Here is a 14,944-nt window from a genome sequence, read left to right as displayed (position 1 = left end):
CCTGTAGTTAACCCAATACCTGTGCAAGACACCGATTGCACATACTTCTCATGGACAAGTCGTGAGTCAGGGAAGTCAAGGAGTCAGAGGTCAAGAGCCAGGAGGGTACGTCATAAGAAGAGGGAAGAGACAAAGGCGTAGTCAGGTCACAGTCCGGGGTCAGAATGCCAAGGTCAGAGTGCGTCAAGTGAAAAGAGGTAATACAAACGGGTAGTCAAAAGGCAAATCCAAGGTCTGGCAAAAAAAGATCAGAAATTCAGAGCACAGAGAAAACACACCACTGAGCTGAAAGATATGACTGGCAGAGGTTTGGGACTGACAGCATGGCTAAATAGCTGGGTAATTACTAAGAACAGGGAACACCTGAAGGAGGCTCAGCACCACCCAGTCTCAGATTGGACAGCTGAACTGTCTATCAAAATACAGACAACCCAGCATGCCCTGGATGACTGAGCTGTCACTAACCAAACTTATAGCTCAGCATGACCTATTCCATAGGGCAGCAAAACTGTCACTCACCGGTGGGGTCACAATGACAAAGTATATTCTGGCTTTCTGCCTGAAGACACTGTGCAATATTATTGCTTCTTCCTCTGAAGAAATGCAACATGATCCTTTACGTGCATACAATGAAAATAGAGGTAGAAACAAAAAGCAATAAAATAAATAGAGCTTTATATACAGAAAGGAGTGTTACATGAAGTGTAATATCAGTTTGGTTTATGATTATGAACAATGATGTATTATTTTCCAGAGGATTTACATTACAAATACCATTATGTGAAAATGCTGATATACGTGAATTTACTTCAATTTTCTATCAGATTCAGGACCATTGTGAATACTGTTTCAAGCTTACTTATCACAGCGTTCACTGGAGACTAATTAGACTAGATGCTTACAATGCCATAAGTCCATTATGGATAGGGTGCTTGTCCAAGCGTATTCACTATGCTGCAGAAACAAGAAAGTAATTATTGCAGAGGTAGCACAGGGAACCCCCGATGGAGGGGTGTCATGTTTCTAAATTCCTGCAGTGAATAAAAGTGCACTGCTTTGTTGGCAAACTGCATAATATCAGCTGGCATGTGGTTTTCCCATTATGGGACTGATATAAGGCCTTGCAGAACAATACTGGTGATATGTGTACAGAGTAGATTTACAGACATTTTGCTATAAATGTGTAAGATACCTCCATGCTATATTGTTGAATAGGAGGATTAGGCTACATTCACATGATTGTGTCCGTCACACACTCATTAAACGGCAGAGTCAGATCCACAAAAATGGACCAGAAAAGGACATTCAGGGAATTTTTTGGGAATTGGATCCATTCAAGAAATGGTTGCGTGAATGACTTGCACAGGTGCTGTATGGTTTTACAGTGGACACCACACGAACGACAAAAGTGTTCATGTGGATAAGCCCTAAGCGGGACATAGCTGTTGTGTAAACCCTACATGGGTTGCAAAGGTACAGAGCTGATATTTCCATGCTGTGTTGATCCAGTAGAAGTAGTAATAAAACCAGTGTAAGGTAGGCGCAAATTTGTCTGCATGCAGAGTACACAAGGTCACTCATTTTCTGCTTTTATTTTCTGGCAACATGACACATCAATGCCTGAAATCTGTGTCTATAAAATGTACAGATCTCAGTGGTGGTCCATAGGTGATAGCGCTCTGCTCCAACTATTCAGTAAGGGGGCTATCCTATTAACAGAAATCGCTCCATGCCCAGCATCTAGACCAATGGTAGTATAACTGCAGTTACGTCCTAATTTTCTAGAATTTCTGCATACTAAGTGATCATACATTGGCTGAAGAGTCGATATCTGGAATTCCTGTGGTGAGAAAAAAAATGTAATTTTAGCATTCATTTTGAATTACATGAAGATGACCACAGCAAGCGGATATTTTTTTAATCATGCCAGGGACCGTAAACAGCACGAACCATGTCAACTCATTAGGCCATATAGGGAAAGGAACAGGCATGGTCACTTCATAACTGTATGACTCGGGCAAAGGCATCAATTTCTCATAGAAAAAAAAAATACAAAAATATGGATTAATTAAAAAAAAAAAAATCTCATTTAATTTTCAGTCTTACCTGAAACTAACAGATCTAAGCAGAATATGTCATATTCACTTCAGAAAGGATACAATTCATTAAGAAACAAAAAATATATCACACATATATCCTTATAAGCATCTTGTGACAATGTCCGCTCAGTCGTAAGCACGTGTATCTGAGGGAAACACAACATAACCCATCTTGTTGCAAGTTATTCCTTTTAGGACTATTTTCTAAATGGTCCTTGGAATTACAATCAGTTTGATCTCATTTGGCAGATACTGTGAAGTCTTTGTGTCTCTACAGGAAGTGAGGACGTGTGTGTGTGCCTACAGGAAGTGAGGACGTGTGTGTGTGCCTACAGGAAGTGAGGGCGTGTGTGTGTGCCTACAGGAAGTGAGGGCGTGTGTGTGTGCCTACAGGAAGTGAGGGCGTGTGTGTGTGCCTACAGGAAGTGAGGGCGTGTGTGTGTGCCTACAGGAAGTGAGGGCGTGTGTGTGCCTACAGGAAGTGAGGGAGTGTATGTGCCTACAGGAAGTGAGGGAGTGTGTGTGCCTACAGGAAGTGAGGGCGTGTGTGTGCCTACAGGAAGTGAGGGAGTGTGTGTGCCTACAGGAAGTGAGGGAGTGTGTGTGCCTACAGGAAGTGAGGGCGTGTGTGTGTGCCTACAGGAAGTGAGGGAGTGTGTGTGCCTACAGGAAGTGAGGGAGTGTATGTGCCTACAGGAAGTGAGGGAGTGTGTGTGCCTACAGGAAGTGAGGGCGTGTGTGTGTGCCTACAGGAAGTGAGGGAGTGTGTGTGCCTACAGGAAGTGAGGGCGTGTGTGTGTGCCTACAGGAAGTGAGGGCGTGTGTGTGTGCCTACAGGAAGTGAGGGCGTGTGTGTGTGCCTACAGGAAGTGAGGGCGTGTGTGTGTGCCTACAGGAAGTGAGGGCGTGTGTGTGTGCCTACAGGAAGTGAGGGCGTGTGTGTGCCTACAGGAAGTGAGGGCGTGTGTGTGCCTACAGGAAGTGAGGGCGTGTGTGTGCCTACAGGAATTGAGGGCGTGTGTGTGCCTACAGGAAGTGAGGGCGGGTGTGTGTGCCTACAGGAAGTGAGGGCGTGTGTGTGCCTACAGGAAGTGAGGGCGTGTGTGTGTGCCTACAGGAAGTGAGGGCGTGTGTGTGCCTACAGGAAGTCAGGGCGTGTGTGTGTGCCTACAGGAAGTGAGGGCGCGTGTGTGTGCCTACAGGAAGTGAGGGAGTGTGTGTGCCTACAGGAAGTGAGGGCGTGTGTGTGTGCCTACAGGAAGTGAGGGCGTGTGTGTGTGCCTACAGGAAGTGAGGGCGTGTGTGTGTGCCTACAGGAAGTGAGGGCGTGTGTGTGTGCCTACAGGAAGTGAGGGCGTGTGTGTGTGCCTACAGGAAGTGAGGGCGTGTGTGTGTGCGTGTGTGTGTGCCTACAGGAAGTGAGGGCGTGTGTGTGTGCCTACAGGAAGTGAGGGCGTGTGTGTGTGCCTACAGGAAGTGAGGGCGTGTGTGTGTGCCTACAGGAAGTGAGGGCGGGTGTGTGTGCCTACAGGAAGTGAGGGCGTGTGTGTGTCACGCTGTCTCTGTATACTGGAGGTAGGGGGCCTAAGCTGACCCTAAGCTGGGGCCCTGACTAATCCCTCAACCTGGAGGTACTGTTAAAGGTACAGAGGTCCAGGCCGCCAGCGTAACCCCTACCTCCTGAGGATCCCTGCACCTAAGTAATCTAGTCCTGAGAAGGACCCCGATCACAACAAAAGGGGACAAGTAATAATATGCCCACACACAGTACTTAGACGAACGAGACAGTACAAGGGAAAAACCAAAACCACCTTGCATACAAAAACTACACAACTACAACAGAGGGAACACCAACGGGAAAGGAGATAAATGATAAAGCGAGGAAGGGAAAAAACACTCCAAATGCACTTATCTCTGAAACTCCAAATACCACGATCCGCTCTGTTAGTCTGCATGAAATGCTTTCACCGACACTTCCCTAACAGACCAGCAGGCATTTGAAGGAGTCTCACTACAGCAGCATTGATTGCAGCTGGGCGAGGCTGGACCTCGTCTAGCACAGAGAGAGAGAGAATTAACTCCCTCACTGCCGAAAAACACAAAGCACCAAAAAGTCAGCTGCGAGAAGTCAGGCTGTGTAATCGTGACGATCTTCGTGGCGACACACCCGTGACAGTGTGTGCCTACAGGAAGTGAGGGCGTGTGTGTGTGCCTACAGGAAGTGAGGGCGTGTGTGTGCCTACAGGAAGTGAGGGCGTGTGTGTGCCTACAGGAAGTGAGGGCGTGTGTGTGCCTACAGGAAGTGAGGGCGTGTGTGTGTGCCTACAGGAAGTGAGGGAGTGTGTGTGTGCCTACAGGAAGTGAGGGAGTGTGTGTGCCTACAGGAAGTGAGGGCGTGTGTGTGTGCCTACAGGAAGTGAGGGTGTGTGTGTGTGCCTACAGGGAGTGAGGGCGTGTGTGTGTGCCTACAGGAAGTGAGGGCGTGTGTGTGTGCCTACAGGAAGTGAGGGCGGGTGTGTGTGCCTACAGGAAGTGAGGGTGGGTGTGTGTGCCTACAGGAAGTGAGGGCGTGTGTGTGTGCCTACAGGAAGTGAGGGCGTGTGTGTGTGCCTACAGGAAGTGAGGGCGTGTGTGTGTGCCTACAGGAAGTGAGGGCGTGTGTGTGTGCCTACAGGAAGTGAGGGCGTGTGTGTGTGCCTACAGGAAGTGAGGGCGTGTGTGTGTGCCTACAGGAAGTGAGGGTGTGTGTGTGCCTACAGGAAGTGGGGGCGTGTGTGTGTGCCTACAGGAAGTGAGGGCGTGTGTGTGCCTACAGGAAGTGAGGGCGTGTGTGTGTGCCTACAGGAAGTGAGGGCGTGTGTGTGTGCCTACAGGAAGTGAGGGCGTGTGTGTGTGCCTACAGGAAGTGAGGGCGTGTGTGTGTGCCTACAGGAAGTGAGGGCGTGTGTGTGTGCCTACAGGAAGTGAGGGCGTGTGTGTGTGCCTACAGGAAGCGAGGGCGTGTGTGTGCCTACAGGAAGTGAGGGCGTGTGTGTGCCTACAGAAAGTGAGGGCGTGTGTGTGCCTACAGGAAGTGAGGGCGTGTGTGTGTGTGCCTACAGGAAGTGAGGGCGTGTGTGTGTGCCTACTGGAAGTGAGGGCGTGTCTTTGTGTCTCTACAGGGAATTAGGGAATGTCTTTGTGTTTCTGCAGGAAGTGAGGGTGTGTGTGTCTCTACAGAAAGTAAGGCCATGTCTGTGTCTCTACAGAAAGTGAGATTGTGTCTTTGTGTCTCTACAGGAAGTGAGGACATGTCTTTGTGTCTCTACAGAAAGTAAGGCCATGTCTGTGTCTCTACAGAATGTGAGATTGTGTCTTTGTGTCTCTACAGGAAGTGAGGACATGTCTTTGTGTCTCTACAGGAGCTGAGGAGGTGTCTGTGTCTCTACAGAAAGTGAGATTGTGTCTTTGTGTGTCTACAGGAAGTGAGGACATGTCTTTGTGTCGCTACAGGAACTGAGGAGGTGTCTTTGTCTGTACAGAAAGTGAGGATGTGTCTGTGTCTCTCTACAGGAAGTAAGGGTGTGTCTCTCTCTACAGGGAGTTAGGGAATGTCTTTGTGTTTCTACAGGAAGTAGGGGCGTGTCTGTTTCTATAGGAAGTGAGGTTGTGTCTGTACAGAAAGTGAGATTGTGTCTTTGTCTCTAAAGGAAGTGAGGTTATGTCTGTGTCTCTACAGAAAGTGAGGATATATCTGTCTCTCTACATGGAATTAGGGCACGTCTCTACATAGGAAGTAAAGACTTGTCTTTGTGTCTACAGGAAGTGAGGGCGTATCTTTGTCTCTACAGGAAGTAGAGGCGAGTCTTTGCCTCAGCAGGAAATAGGGGAGTGTCTCTGTGTCTCTATAGGAAGTGGGGTGGATCTGTGTGTCTCTACATGAGGTCAGGTGAGACTGAGTCTCGAAAGGAGGAGTGGGTGGGTTTTTGAGTCAGGTCTATATATTTGTACAGGAAGTGGGGGCAGATCTTTGTTTCTCTTCAGGAAATAGGTATTTATGTGGCTAATCTTTCTCTCCTGTCAAACTGTACACAGACATAACAGTGAGGAAGGATTTCAGCTTGGGGCAGGCAAGCCCATGGACAAAAACAGGCATAATACATGCTAAAAGGTGAGAGGAAAAGGATGTTCCTGCACATAAATTGCCAGAAAAATGTTGATGAGTAGGAACCGCAGACTCAAAAAAGAATGAGTAGCAAGTTTACAGAGCATGAAAATTGGGACAGTGCCTGGATATACAGTATTAGACTGATATCTGCACTAAAAACAGCTTTACCTTGTTGTATGCAGGGCTGTGGAGTCGGTAAACCAAAACTCCGACTCCTCAATTTCCATGACACCAACTCCGACTCCCTCATACACGGCTCATGTTTAAGTGATAAATTTACTGTAGCACAGATTCATCTCAGCTAAAAGTCTAGACCCTTAGATAAGGAATAGGACAGACATTTATAGGACATTTCAGAACTTTCCCAAATTCTTATGAAAAAATATTCCCCACAAACCGCATTGAATTACTGTACCCAATTTTAGGAGTTGGAGTTGGTCCATTTTATACTGACTCAGACTCCACAAATCTGACTCCACAGCCCTGGTTGTATGTGGGCATTAAAAACATGTTTTTTTATAGAATGTGTGAAAGGGCAGGTATATTTTAACTATAATTCTCACATACCCACCCACTCCCCACCTTCAACACGATGAGTCAGGTTTACGATAAAACCTTTGAACTACACAAATTATATAATTATTGTCAGCACATTATGATTTAGCTACAGGCCCTCTTTCAGTGTAATATCCTTCTCTTTCGGCCTGGTGGTTATACTGGTAATAACGATGAAGAATAGGGTCTCAGAATCACTATTACAAGAGAATGGTTACCAGCACATTCAGAAAACGCTGCTGCAATATTACAAACGAGGCCTAACAAAAGCGAAACACAGCAAAATCAATCATAAAACTATCAAACACAAAGATTAAATACAATTGTCCACAGTTCAGATATTCCTTTACAGCTATACAAAAATAGAGAAGTAAAGATGCCAAAAAAACAATTGATCATAACAAGTCCATTGGAAGTAAATAGAGCACAAGGCTGAGAGTGTTTATCTGCCATAGTAATTCATAGCAATTTGCTTGAAGGGTGGGGGGGCTCCTTGGCATAAGCAACGGTTCCGAGAGTGAAGGTAAAATGTATGTTTAGAAAGAGCTCCAGCCAACACAGCTGAATCCAGGTACCGAACGGAGATCAGCAGCCAAGCGCAGACTCACCCCCAACATATTCTGCACAGACTTGCCACGCTGTCACACAAAGTTCGTGTTCGGGGTTCCGGCTTGTTCGGGCCAAAATATCGTCTCTGCCCATGAACACCTCTGATTTGCCACGATGTCACGCAGATAACATCTGCGTTACAGCGTGGCAAATCAGGGATGTTCATGGGCGGAGATAATTTTTTGGAGCGAAAAAGCCGGAACCCCGAACACGAACCTGAATTTGAAATGCCGAACAAATTCGCTCAACGCTAATCTTGAGTTATAGAAAGCTTTGAAAAACATTGAATTATCATATGCCATGTGGGAATGTGGTGGACTACAACCTATGGTGGCATGATACACAGGTGGCATGATGACTACTATTTTGTAACCAATAGCTGCTTGGATGATCTGTTCGACTATCCTACTGGAGAGTTGCTTTAAATTCCCATGAAGTCCAGTATATGCTCCTACTTAAAACACAAGAAAATCTAGTTTACTTTGACAACTGTAATGAAAAATGTTCCCAGTGTTTAATTAAGAGACTATCACACTGCACTCTCCTCGAGGTGTGGCGAGGGACTATAACATGAGACAACCACCCATGCGACATTTACATGTATTTTCCATTTCATGTGTAATGTTTCTGACAGTAGGTATATTGTCCCAATAAGAAAAGAATATGGAACATGTCTGGCAAAGGATCCCCAGACTTCTGTGAGTAAGTGGACATGTCTGTCTAAGCTGCAGCAGTCACTTTTGCCATAGGCTCAGGCCCATTCCTCCCTGTTAAAATGACTCATTTTTCCTTACATTGTAGAAATGCTTGTCGGTTGAAATTTTCATGATTTCTCTAAAATAATTCTGAAAATGAAAAAAAAAGCTACAGATCGGTTTCATTACATATCAATTCATAAACCGAATGAAAATTGATTTTAAATCCCTTGGAAGAAAAGAAGAATGTGCAAAAGTCTTCCACTTGGACATAAATTAAGTTTAATCATTGTATATAGAAAAGATGAACAACTTTTGAACCGTGTGATGCAAAATTCATACGATTTTTAATGTTGCTTTTTATAAGTGCTTTGCCTCTTTCACGCATTTTGGTGCAGACGTGACACAGATTTTTTTTTTAAACGCTTTTTTTGTGCAGAAATGCAGCAATTCCAACGCAACTGTGATTTTACATTCAAGGTTATTTTTCCGAAAAAAAGTCAAAGGGCATATAAAAAAAACAAATAACACACTGTGGGCACAAGTTCTCAGAAAATCTGATCCCCTTTGCTTAACCTGTTAAACATACGGAATTTTCTGCACAGCAATTGCAGGGGCAAAAAACTCAACATTTACATTTTGTGGGAACATGGCCTCAGTTAGATGTAACCTCCTAAACTGCATTTAATTAAAACAAAAAAAAAAAACGTTCTCCTACATACAGATATTCATGACGACATATTTAGCATGGGTTTTACTTGCCTCCGCTGTAACATACAATTATTACTGGCCTAATTGAAGCACGGTGGTTTCTAGATCATAGCATTCTCCAGCCACAGAAATATATATTTATAATGCAATTGGAATTTGTATAAATGCTTCCAGGACAGAAAAAGTTTCATGTGTGCACTGCTTTTTCAAATGTCATATACATCAAGGGATTGTAGCACCAGATCTGCTGCAAAATCACAGAGAACAGCACCCGTTTTCACAAGTCCAGATCTAGACTGCAGTATCTGTGCAGATGCTGACGGGGACCCTCAATATTTGCTTCTACAGGTTGAACCAGATCTACATTTGGATCTCCATTAAATGGCCGGGGTTTGTTATTGTTAAAAAAAGAGTTGCAGAGAAATTGGCGTTTCAGACGTCAACTTCTCCAACAAGCTGGAGCTAAAACGATGTCTAAAACTTTCCACACACAATGCCAAGCCAAGCGTTTTGGCTGTGTAATGAGTCCAGAGATAAAACATCTCGCATTTGAGAAGAAATTTCTGCTGCTTTCTATAGAAAAATCAAAGCTATAGGATCCACCCGGCAATTAGAAGAATACAAATCCATCAGATTGACAGATTCAAGCTCTATCCAATTCATGCCTGCAGGCACAATGTGACATAAAGGGGGACTCTGCTGAAACTTCCTGATGTCTGGAGCTGGTGCTTTTTAGTACTGGTTTATTCTGGGGAATAAAGGTCACGAGCTCAGACTGCTGATATAACAAGTCGATGGGAGTTCATTTAAAGGCCTTTTCACATAGGTTGATGCAAATCGTACAGGGACGGACGGGTGTTAGCGCGATCGTTCAATTCCCATTCAGCTGCCTCCTATCGGCAGCACAACCACGTCTGCACTTGGAGATGTGCTGCGGACTACAATTTTTGGACCTTAAACTGGTGTTTGCTTATTCACCTGATGATCTCTGCCAATTTTTACATGGGTCCATCATCAGGAAGAAGAGATGTTTCAAAACGCTTATTTGGCAGATTATGGGCCCTTGTAAAAGACCAATGAGATCTGTGTTCCTTCTATGCAGTGTGCCATGGAAAGGAAACAGTTGAAACAATATAGTAATGAAGATTAAGTGGTCAAATAACTCTACTTATTTGCACAAATTGGAATTTTCAAACCTATAAACTCTGGAGCACAAGGGAGGGAACACTGCTCAAGATATCCTGCAAAATTTCCTTTGGCGGCGGCATAATAAGACCATGCATCAGATGACAACTACACCTGCTGTTGTCACCAGGAGATCCTCCAGGCCGCTTCTGGTCCACTGCAAATGACATTTAGCCATCTATCACCCTGCCACCAAAACAGCTCTCCTCGTTCATAGCAGTGACGAGATGCCAGGTAATGACGCTGCCTCACTGCTTCCTGCCAACGGGCAGCAGTTAGATTCCAACAAGCAAGTATTTTGGGGAGTCATTTTATCTACGTGGTATAGAAAGAATTCTGGGTAAACTGGGCACTTTAGGACCTTGGTGTAAGAAGTCACTGACTTCTTTTTTATTCTTCTACATTTTCATTGCAAAGAATAGTGCAATAATCGGGAAATAAAATAAATCTATTTGCATTGATAGAAAGCCTAAGATCTGGAAATAAATACAAGTCCTCGCTCATTCATGTGCTTTGTGGCAGCGGATTAGGATGAGAATTTCTGCCTATGTTAGCACAGTTTGTCAACATATGGTAGCGATTTGTGGTTACTCCAATGTCGCATTTTAACGACAGACACATACAGTAAGTTAGGAAAACATCTAAAACCTGGAAGAAAAATATTTTTTTTCTTACTGTAAAAGGGACACAATGCGAAGGTAGGAATCTGAAGCACAGCAATTTATAAGACCACTTTAAATATAGGAAATTCTGTAAGTGAAGGTTAATTCAACCCTGAAGCAAACCCTTCTTAACATTTTTGTATATTGCTAAAAAATTAAAATTTATATCTAGACAAAATACTCTGTCAACCTTTCTATTTTAAAGGTGAGCAGCACAGTCAGAAGGTAGGCGATGGAGATACACAGATAGATAAATGGACGGTGATGTCATGTCTATTGATATCTGCCAGATCTGAGCTGGTGATGTCACCTTTGCGGACACCAGCCAGGCCGTGTGCATTATCCACAGGTATCATGCAGATCTTACAGGAGCATAATATCTGCCATCTGCGCACGAGATCCATCAGGTTCTAGTAGAAGTGACCTCACTTACCAGCTCACCTCCTGATGTGGAAGACTGTGGAGCAGAACACCCCTATAAGAAAACATTGCTGAACGTAAGCAATATTCAGTATTTTAAGAGAGGAGTATGCAGATTATGGGAGCCAGTCAAATATTTGAGTTAGGCTATGTTCACACACAGCAGACCTGTTGCTAATATTTTGGCGATTGTCCTATTCAACTCAATGAGCCGGGCAGAAATCCATGCACATGCTATAGAAGAAGTCACATTAGAAGAACGGAAAAAGCATAATACAGTCAAAAAGATTTTGCACCATACCTATATAATCCTGTTTTTTGAAGGTACAACCTTTATGCAGCTGTCAGCTGGTGGCGTAAGTTGCATGCGACGTCAGTGGTGAATGATATTATGGCTGAGATCTGTCTGGAGAATGGGAAGCAGCAGCATGCGAATCAGTTCATTTAAAGTCAGAAGTCGTCATGTATCACTGAAACATAAAAAAACAGAATAGTTGCTACTTCGAATGTGATTTAAACATAATTGCTTGACCCATAGTACAAGACTCTATAGACGGAAATACAGCCAACAGATATCTTGTACAGCAGCGATGGCACCAGAGAATCAAGCTCTGCCCCAGTTGTGTAGTTAAAAGGAAGGAAAATGGAAAAAGCCAAGCGCACATTTTTTTTTCAACATCTGCTGTGTTTAAAAACACATGTCAGAAACATAACTGGTCTTGAAGCAGTTTCAGATTTTCTGTTGTCATTGGCAATGGGTTGTCTGCCAGATTCATTTTCTGTCACCAATAAGCCTTGAGAAGTTTGCTGCTAACATGGCCTGCAAACCCAAAACGAGCAAAAAATAGTGGTTACAGTCAGCAAAGACTGCAAATTCCATGGAAATACTGTCAAAATAAAATGTACCGGTAATGCTTGAAAAGAGTTCGTACTAAAAGCTCCATAGAGAACACTACACAGTTATACAAGTCCCAGATGATATTTTTCGCACTGCATAGGAAGCCTGCAGATAAATACTGTATAACAAAGCCTTTCTATAAGGGTTTGTTCACACTAGCGTAAAAGAAAACAAAAAAAACAGAAAAGTGGGATGATTTTTTCTCACTTGTCATTCATGTACTGTCAGTATACAATCCGTTTTTTTACTCGGCAGCTATTAATCTTTTATAGGACCATTTACAGTTTCCTATGCTACAGAATTGTAACGTATCCGTAATAATCTGATGCCACTCTGGTGGTCCGTATGGCATCTGATTTTTTCCTCGCACCCATTAGATTTTGGAGTGAAATCAATGACAGCATGCTTTGAATTTTTTCTCATTGAATAACATTGGTCTAAGTGCAATAATTTTTTTTCTGGCATTGCACTCCTCCGATTTATACGCAAGTGTGAGCGAGCTCGAACACTGACTGTTTGAGAAAAACATCACAGTTTTTAAAATTTAAAAAAGACGACTAAGGGAGAACTAAATATTCATTAAGCAGATGCCTATAAAAGGTATATATATAGTCAATTATTAGTTGGCTTACTTTGTGGCAGAATTTTCAGCTTCAATTTTGGCACACAGTGTTGCCCTTTTAAACCACACACCTTTCAGTGAAGTCACAAATCCTTTGTCAAAAAAGTAGCAGAAAAGTTTATAAAATCCATAATATGGTGCAAGTCATGAAAGATATGTTTGGCACAAATTGAGACAGAAGTACAGTACAATTGGGTAGAAGTAAAATGGTGAATATGCAGCCACAATGGTATACATTTTTTCAATATCTCTGCTTACAGTGAACGGAAAACACTTATGGTTCAGTTCCAGAAGGTGAAACCTTATTGGCTTTACATGTTGTAGCCATTGTGTGGCTGAGCCGACAAGCAGTGTAAGGGAGTTGTCTCACCATGAAGCTGCAGGAGCCTCCGCTCCCCAGCATCCCCATTTCCTACCTGCCAGTGTTCAGTGTACTCCTGCTTGATTGACAGATCCAACCAGCAGCGTCATTTCACCACTGGCCTGAACTGTGTGATCTGTAATGCTGCTGTATGAAGCAGCTTTGACTCTGAAGCATCAAAAAAGCGCAGTGACACTGAAGCTGGCTAACAATGCCCTCCAAGTATCCTGCCAGCTCCAGAGAAGTTATTACTAGCATTATTGGAAAAGAGCTGGTGAGCACTGTGCATGTTTGGCCTCCGTTGCGGCACTGTAGTAATAATGGCTGGTGGTTACCTATGCAATAAGCAATATACATTACAATCTCTCTGTTCTCGAAAACGCACAGGAGTTTTAATAACATGTAAGTTTCTTGTTCTTCTTACAAGCACTTTGCAATTTTACCCACTTCAGTAGTTAAAAAGAAAATCCTTTAACATTAACTTGGTGCAGTTTTTACATTCAATGTTAATGGCGGCATTGTTTTGTCTGTAAACCTGTGCTAACATTTTATCAACTTGAAAACCACAGCGTTTAGCAATAAAGATGCATTACGTCATGCTTACGGCTAGTCCTTGGTACACACTGGCAAACACAGCACTTTTGTCCAATCAGCAAGCAAGAGAAAGTTATCGGACATGGACTTTGATGAGAATCCGCTTCTAATCCCACAATAAGAAGCTGAACAAATCCTAAATAATAAAGGTTTTATTCACTAAAAGTAAGCGGAGAGGCAATACCACACTGGATGGAACAGACAGGATGATTTACTCTATAACTGAAAAGCTTGCCCCATATAGACAACTCTTTGCTAGAAATAATCCACCTCAAGAGATTAACTAATCTGCCCCAGGGGTCCGACTTGTCTACATCCTGACAGTCAGTGCAGCATTACATTATTATAATGCATTGATGACCATGTAATACTTTGTTGTGTCGGGTCTCCAGAGCAGGTGTCACTCTTTACAAGGGCTCTCTGATCTGGCTCGGGGATGAAGGCAGGTGGTCGATATGCAATAATAAGGTAGATGGAAATTAACTGTCCAGCCTAATTTATAAACAATTAGAAGACCCCCTTCAAAGGTAAAATCATTTTTCAACCCACATCATGTCATGTAGTTTAAGTACTACCAAAGATTGTGCGACTCTGGGCCAGGGTATAGTTTTATAAAGTTTTGCAGTCCACTTTCAGCCATTTAACTATATTAGGATGTCTGTTGAACAGATTCATTTTTGCTGAGGACAGTATCTGGGATCTGAGAAGTCCGCTCTTTGATCTTCACCACTCAGCACATGTGCAATCTATTGCTCCTGGCCATTCCATGCCTCGTGCTGAGTAAACCTTTAATGCTCACTTCACAGAGTTAAGTTTCCCTTTAACTGTCCATCCAAAACTCTTTGCTCGTACCTTCCACATAATGCTGCAGATGTACAGTTGCATCTGGTGCCATCGACTTATCCAGAATATATAAAGATTTGGTTTACAATTATGAAACATGCTGTTTTAATAGATATCAAATAAAACCAGAACATTTTGCCACACACTCCAGAGAAATTCTTTTGTCATTTGCCAGATCTTTTATAGATTTTTGGCTTGAGGGTAATAAAAAGGTTAGGTACAATGTCAAGGATCCCCGGCGGGAGGAAAAATGTGAAGGCTTACATGTCCAGATCATAGGAAAGGATTATACATACGTGGCAACAATAGCTTATTAAAGCTTACACATAACAAGGAAAAGAGAAGTAACAAAGTAATTGTCTTCTAAAGTATATCTGCAGACGACACACAACAAAAGAAACCAAGATGATACAGAGAATGCCGCCTATTCATCACTAGAGATCAGCGGTGACATCACTGAGAACGCCACTTATCCATCACTAGAGATCAGCAGTGACATCACTGAGAATGCCACTTATCCATCACTAGAGATCAGCGGTGACA

The 14,944-nt window shown here is 43.3% G+C and overlaps 1 long non-coding RNA gene across 2 annotated transcripts in view; it reads right to left on the bottom strand.

The window, feature by feature from the left end:
* The window catches only part of LOC141153163 (uncharacterized), a 154,308-nt gene that overhangs the window by 45,037 nt on the left and 94,327 nt on the right, over window positions 1-14,944 (bottom strand). For both annotated transcript variants that reach the window (XR_012247250.1, XR_012247249.1), the window contains exon 5: window positions 11,385-11,553. This is a non-coding gene — a long non-coding RNA (uncharacterized lncRNA). The remainder of the gene's footprint in view (window positions 1-11,384; window positions 11,554-14,944) is intronic.

Source organism: Phyllobates terribilis, unplaced genomic scaffold (assembly GCF_046119375.1).
Source record: "Phyllobates terribilis strain yellow unplaced genomic scaffold, ASM4611937v1 Scaffold_7__3_contigs__length_470593459, whole genome shotgun sequence".
In the NCBI taxonomy this organism is placed as follows: Eukaryota; Metazoa; Chordata; class Amphibia; order Anura; family Dendrobatidae; genus Phyllobates; species Phyllobates terribilis.
The sequence above is the reverse complement of the archived record's forward strand: the minus strand, read 5'-3'. Positions and strand labels throughout refer to the sequence as shown.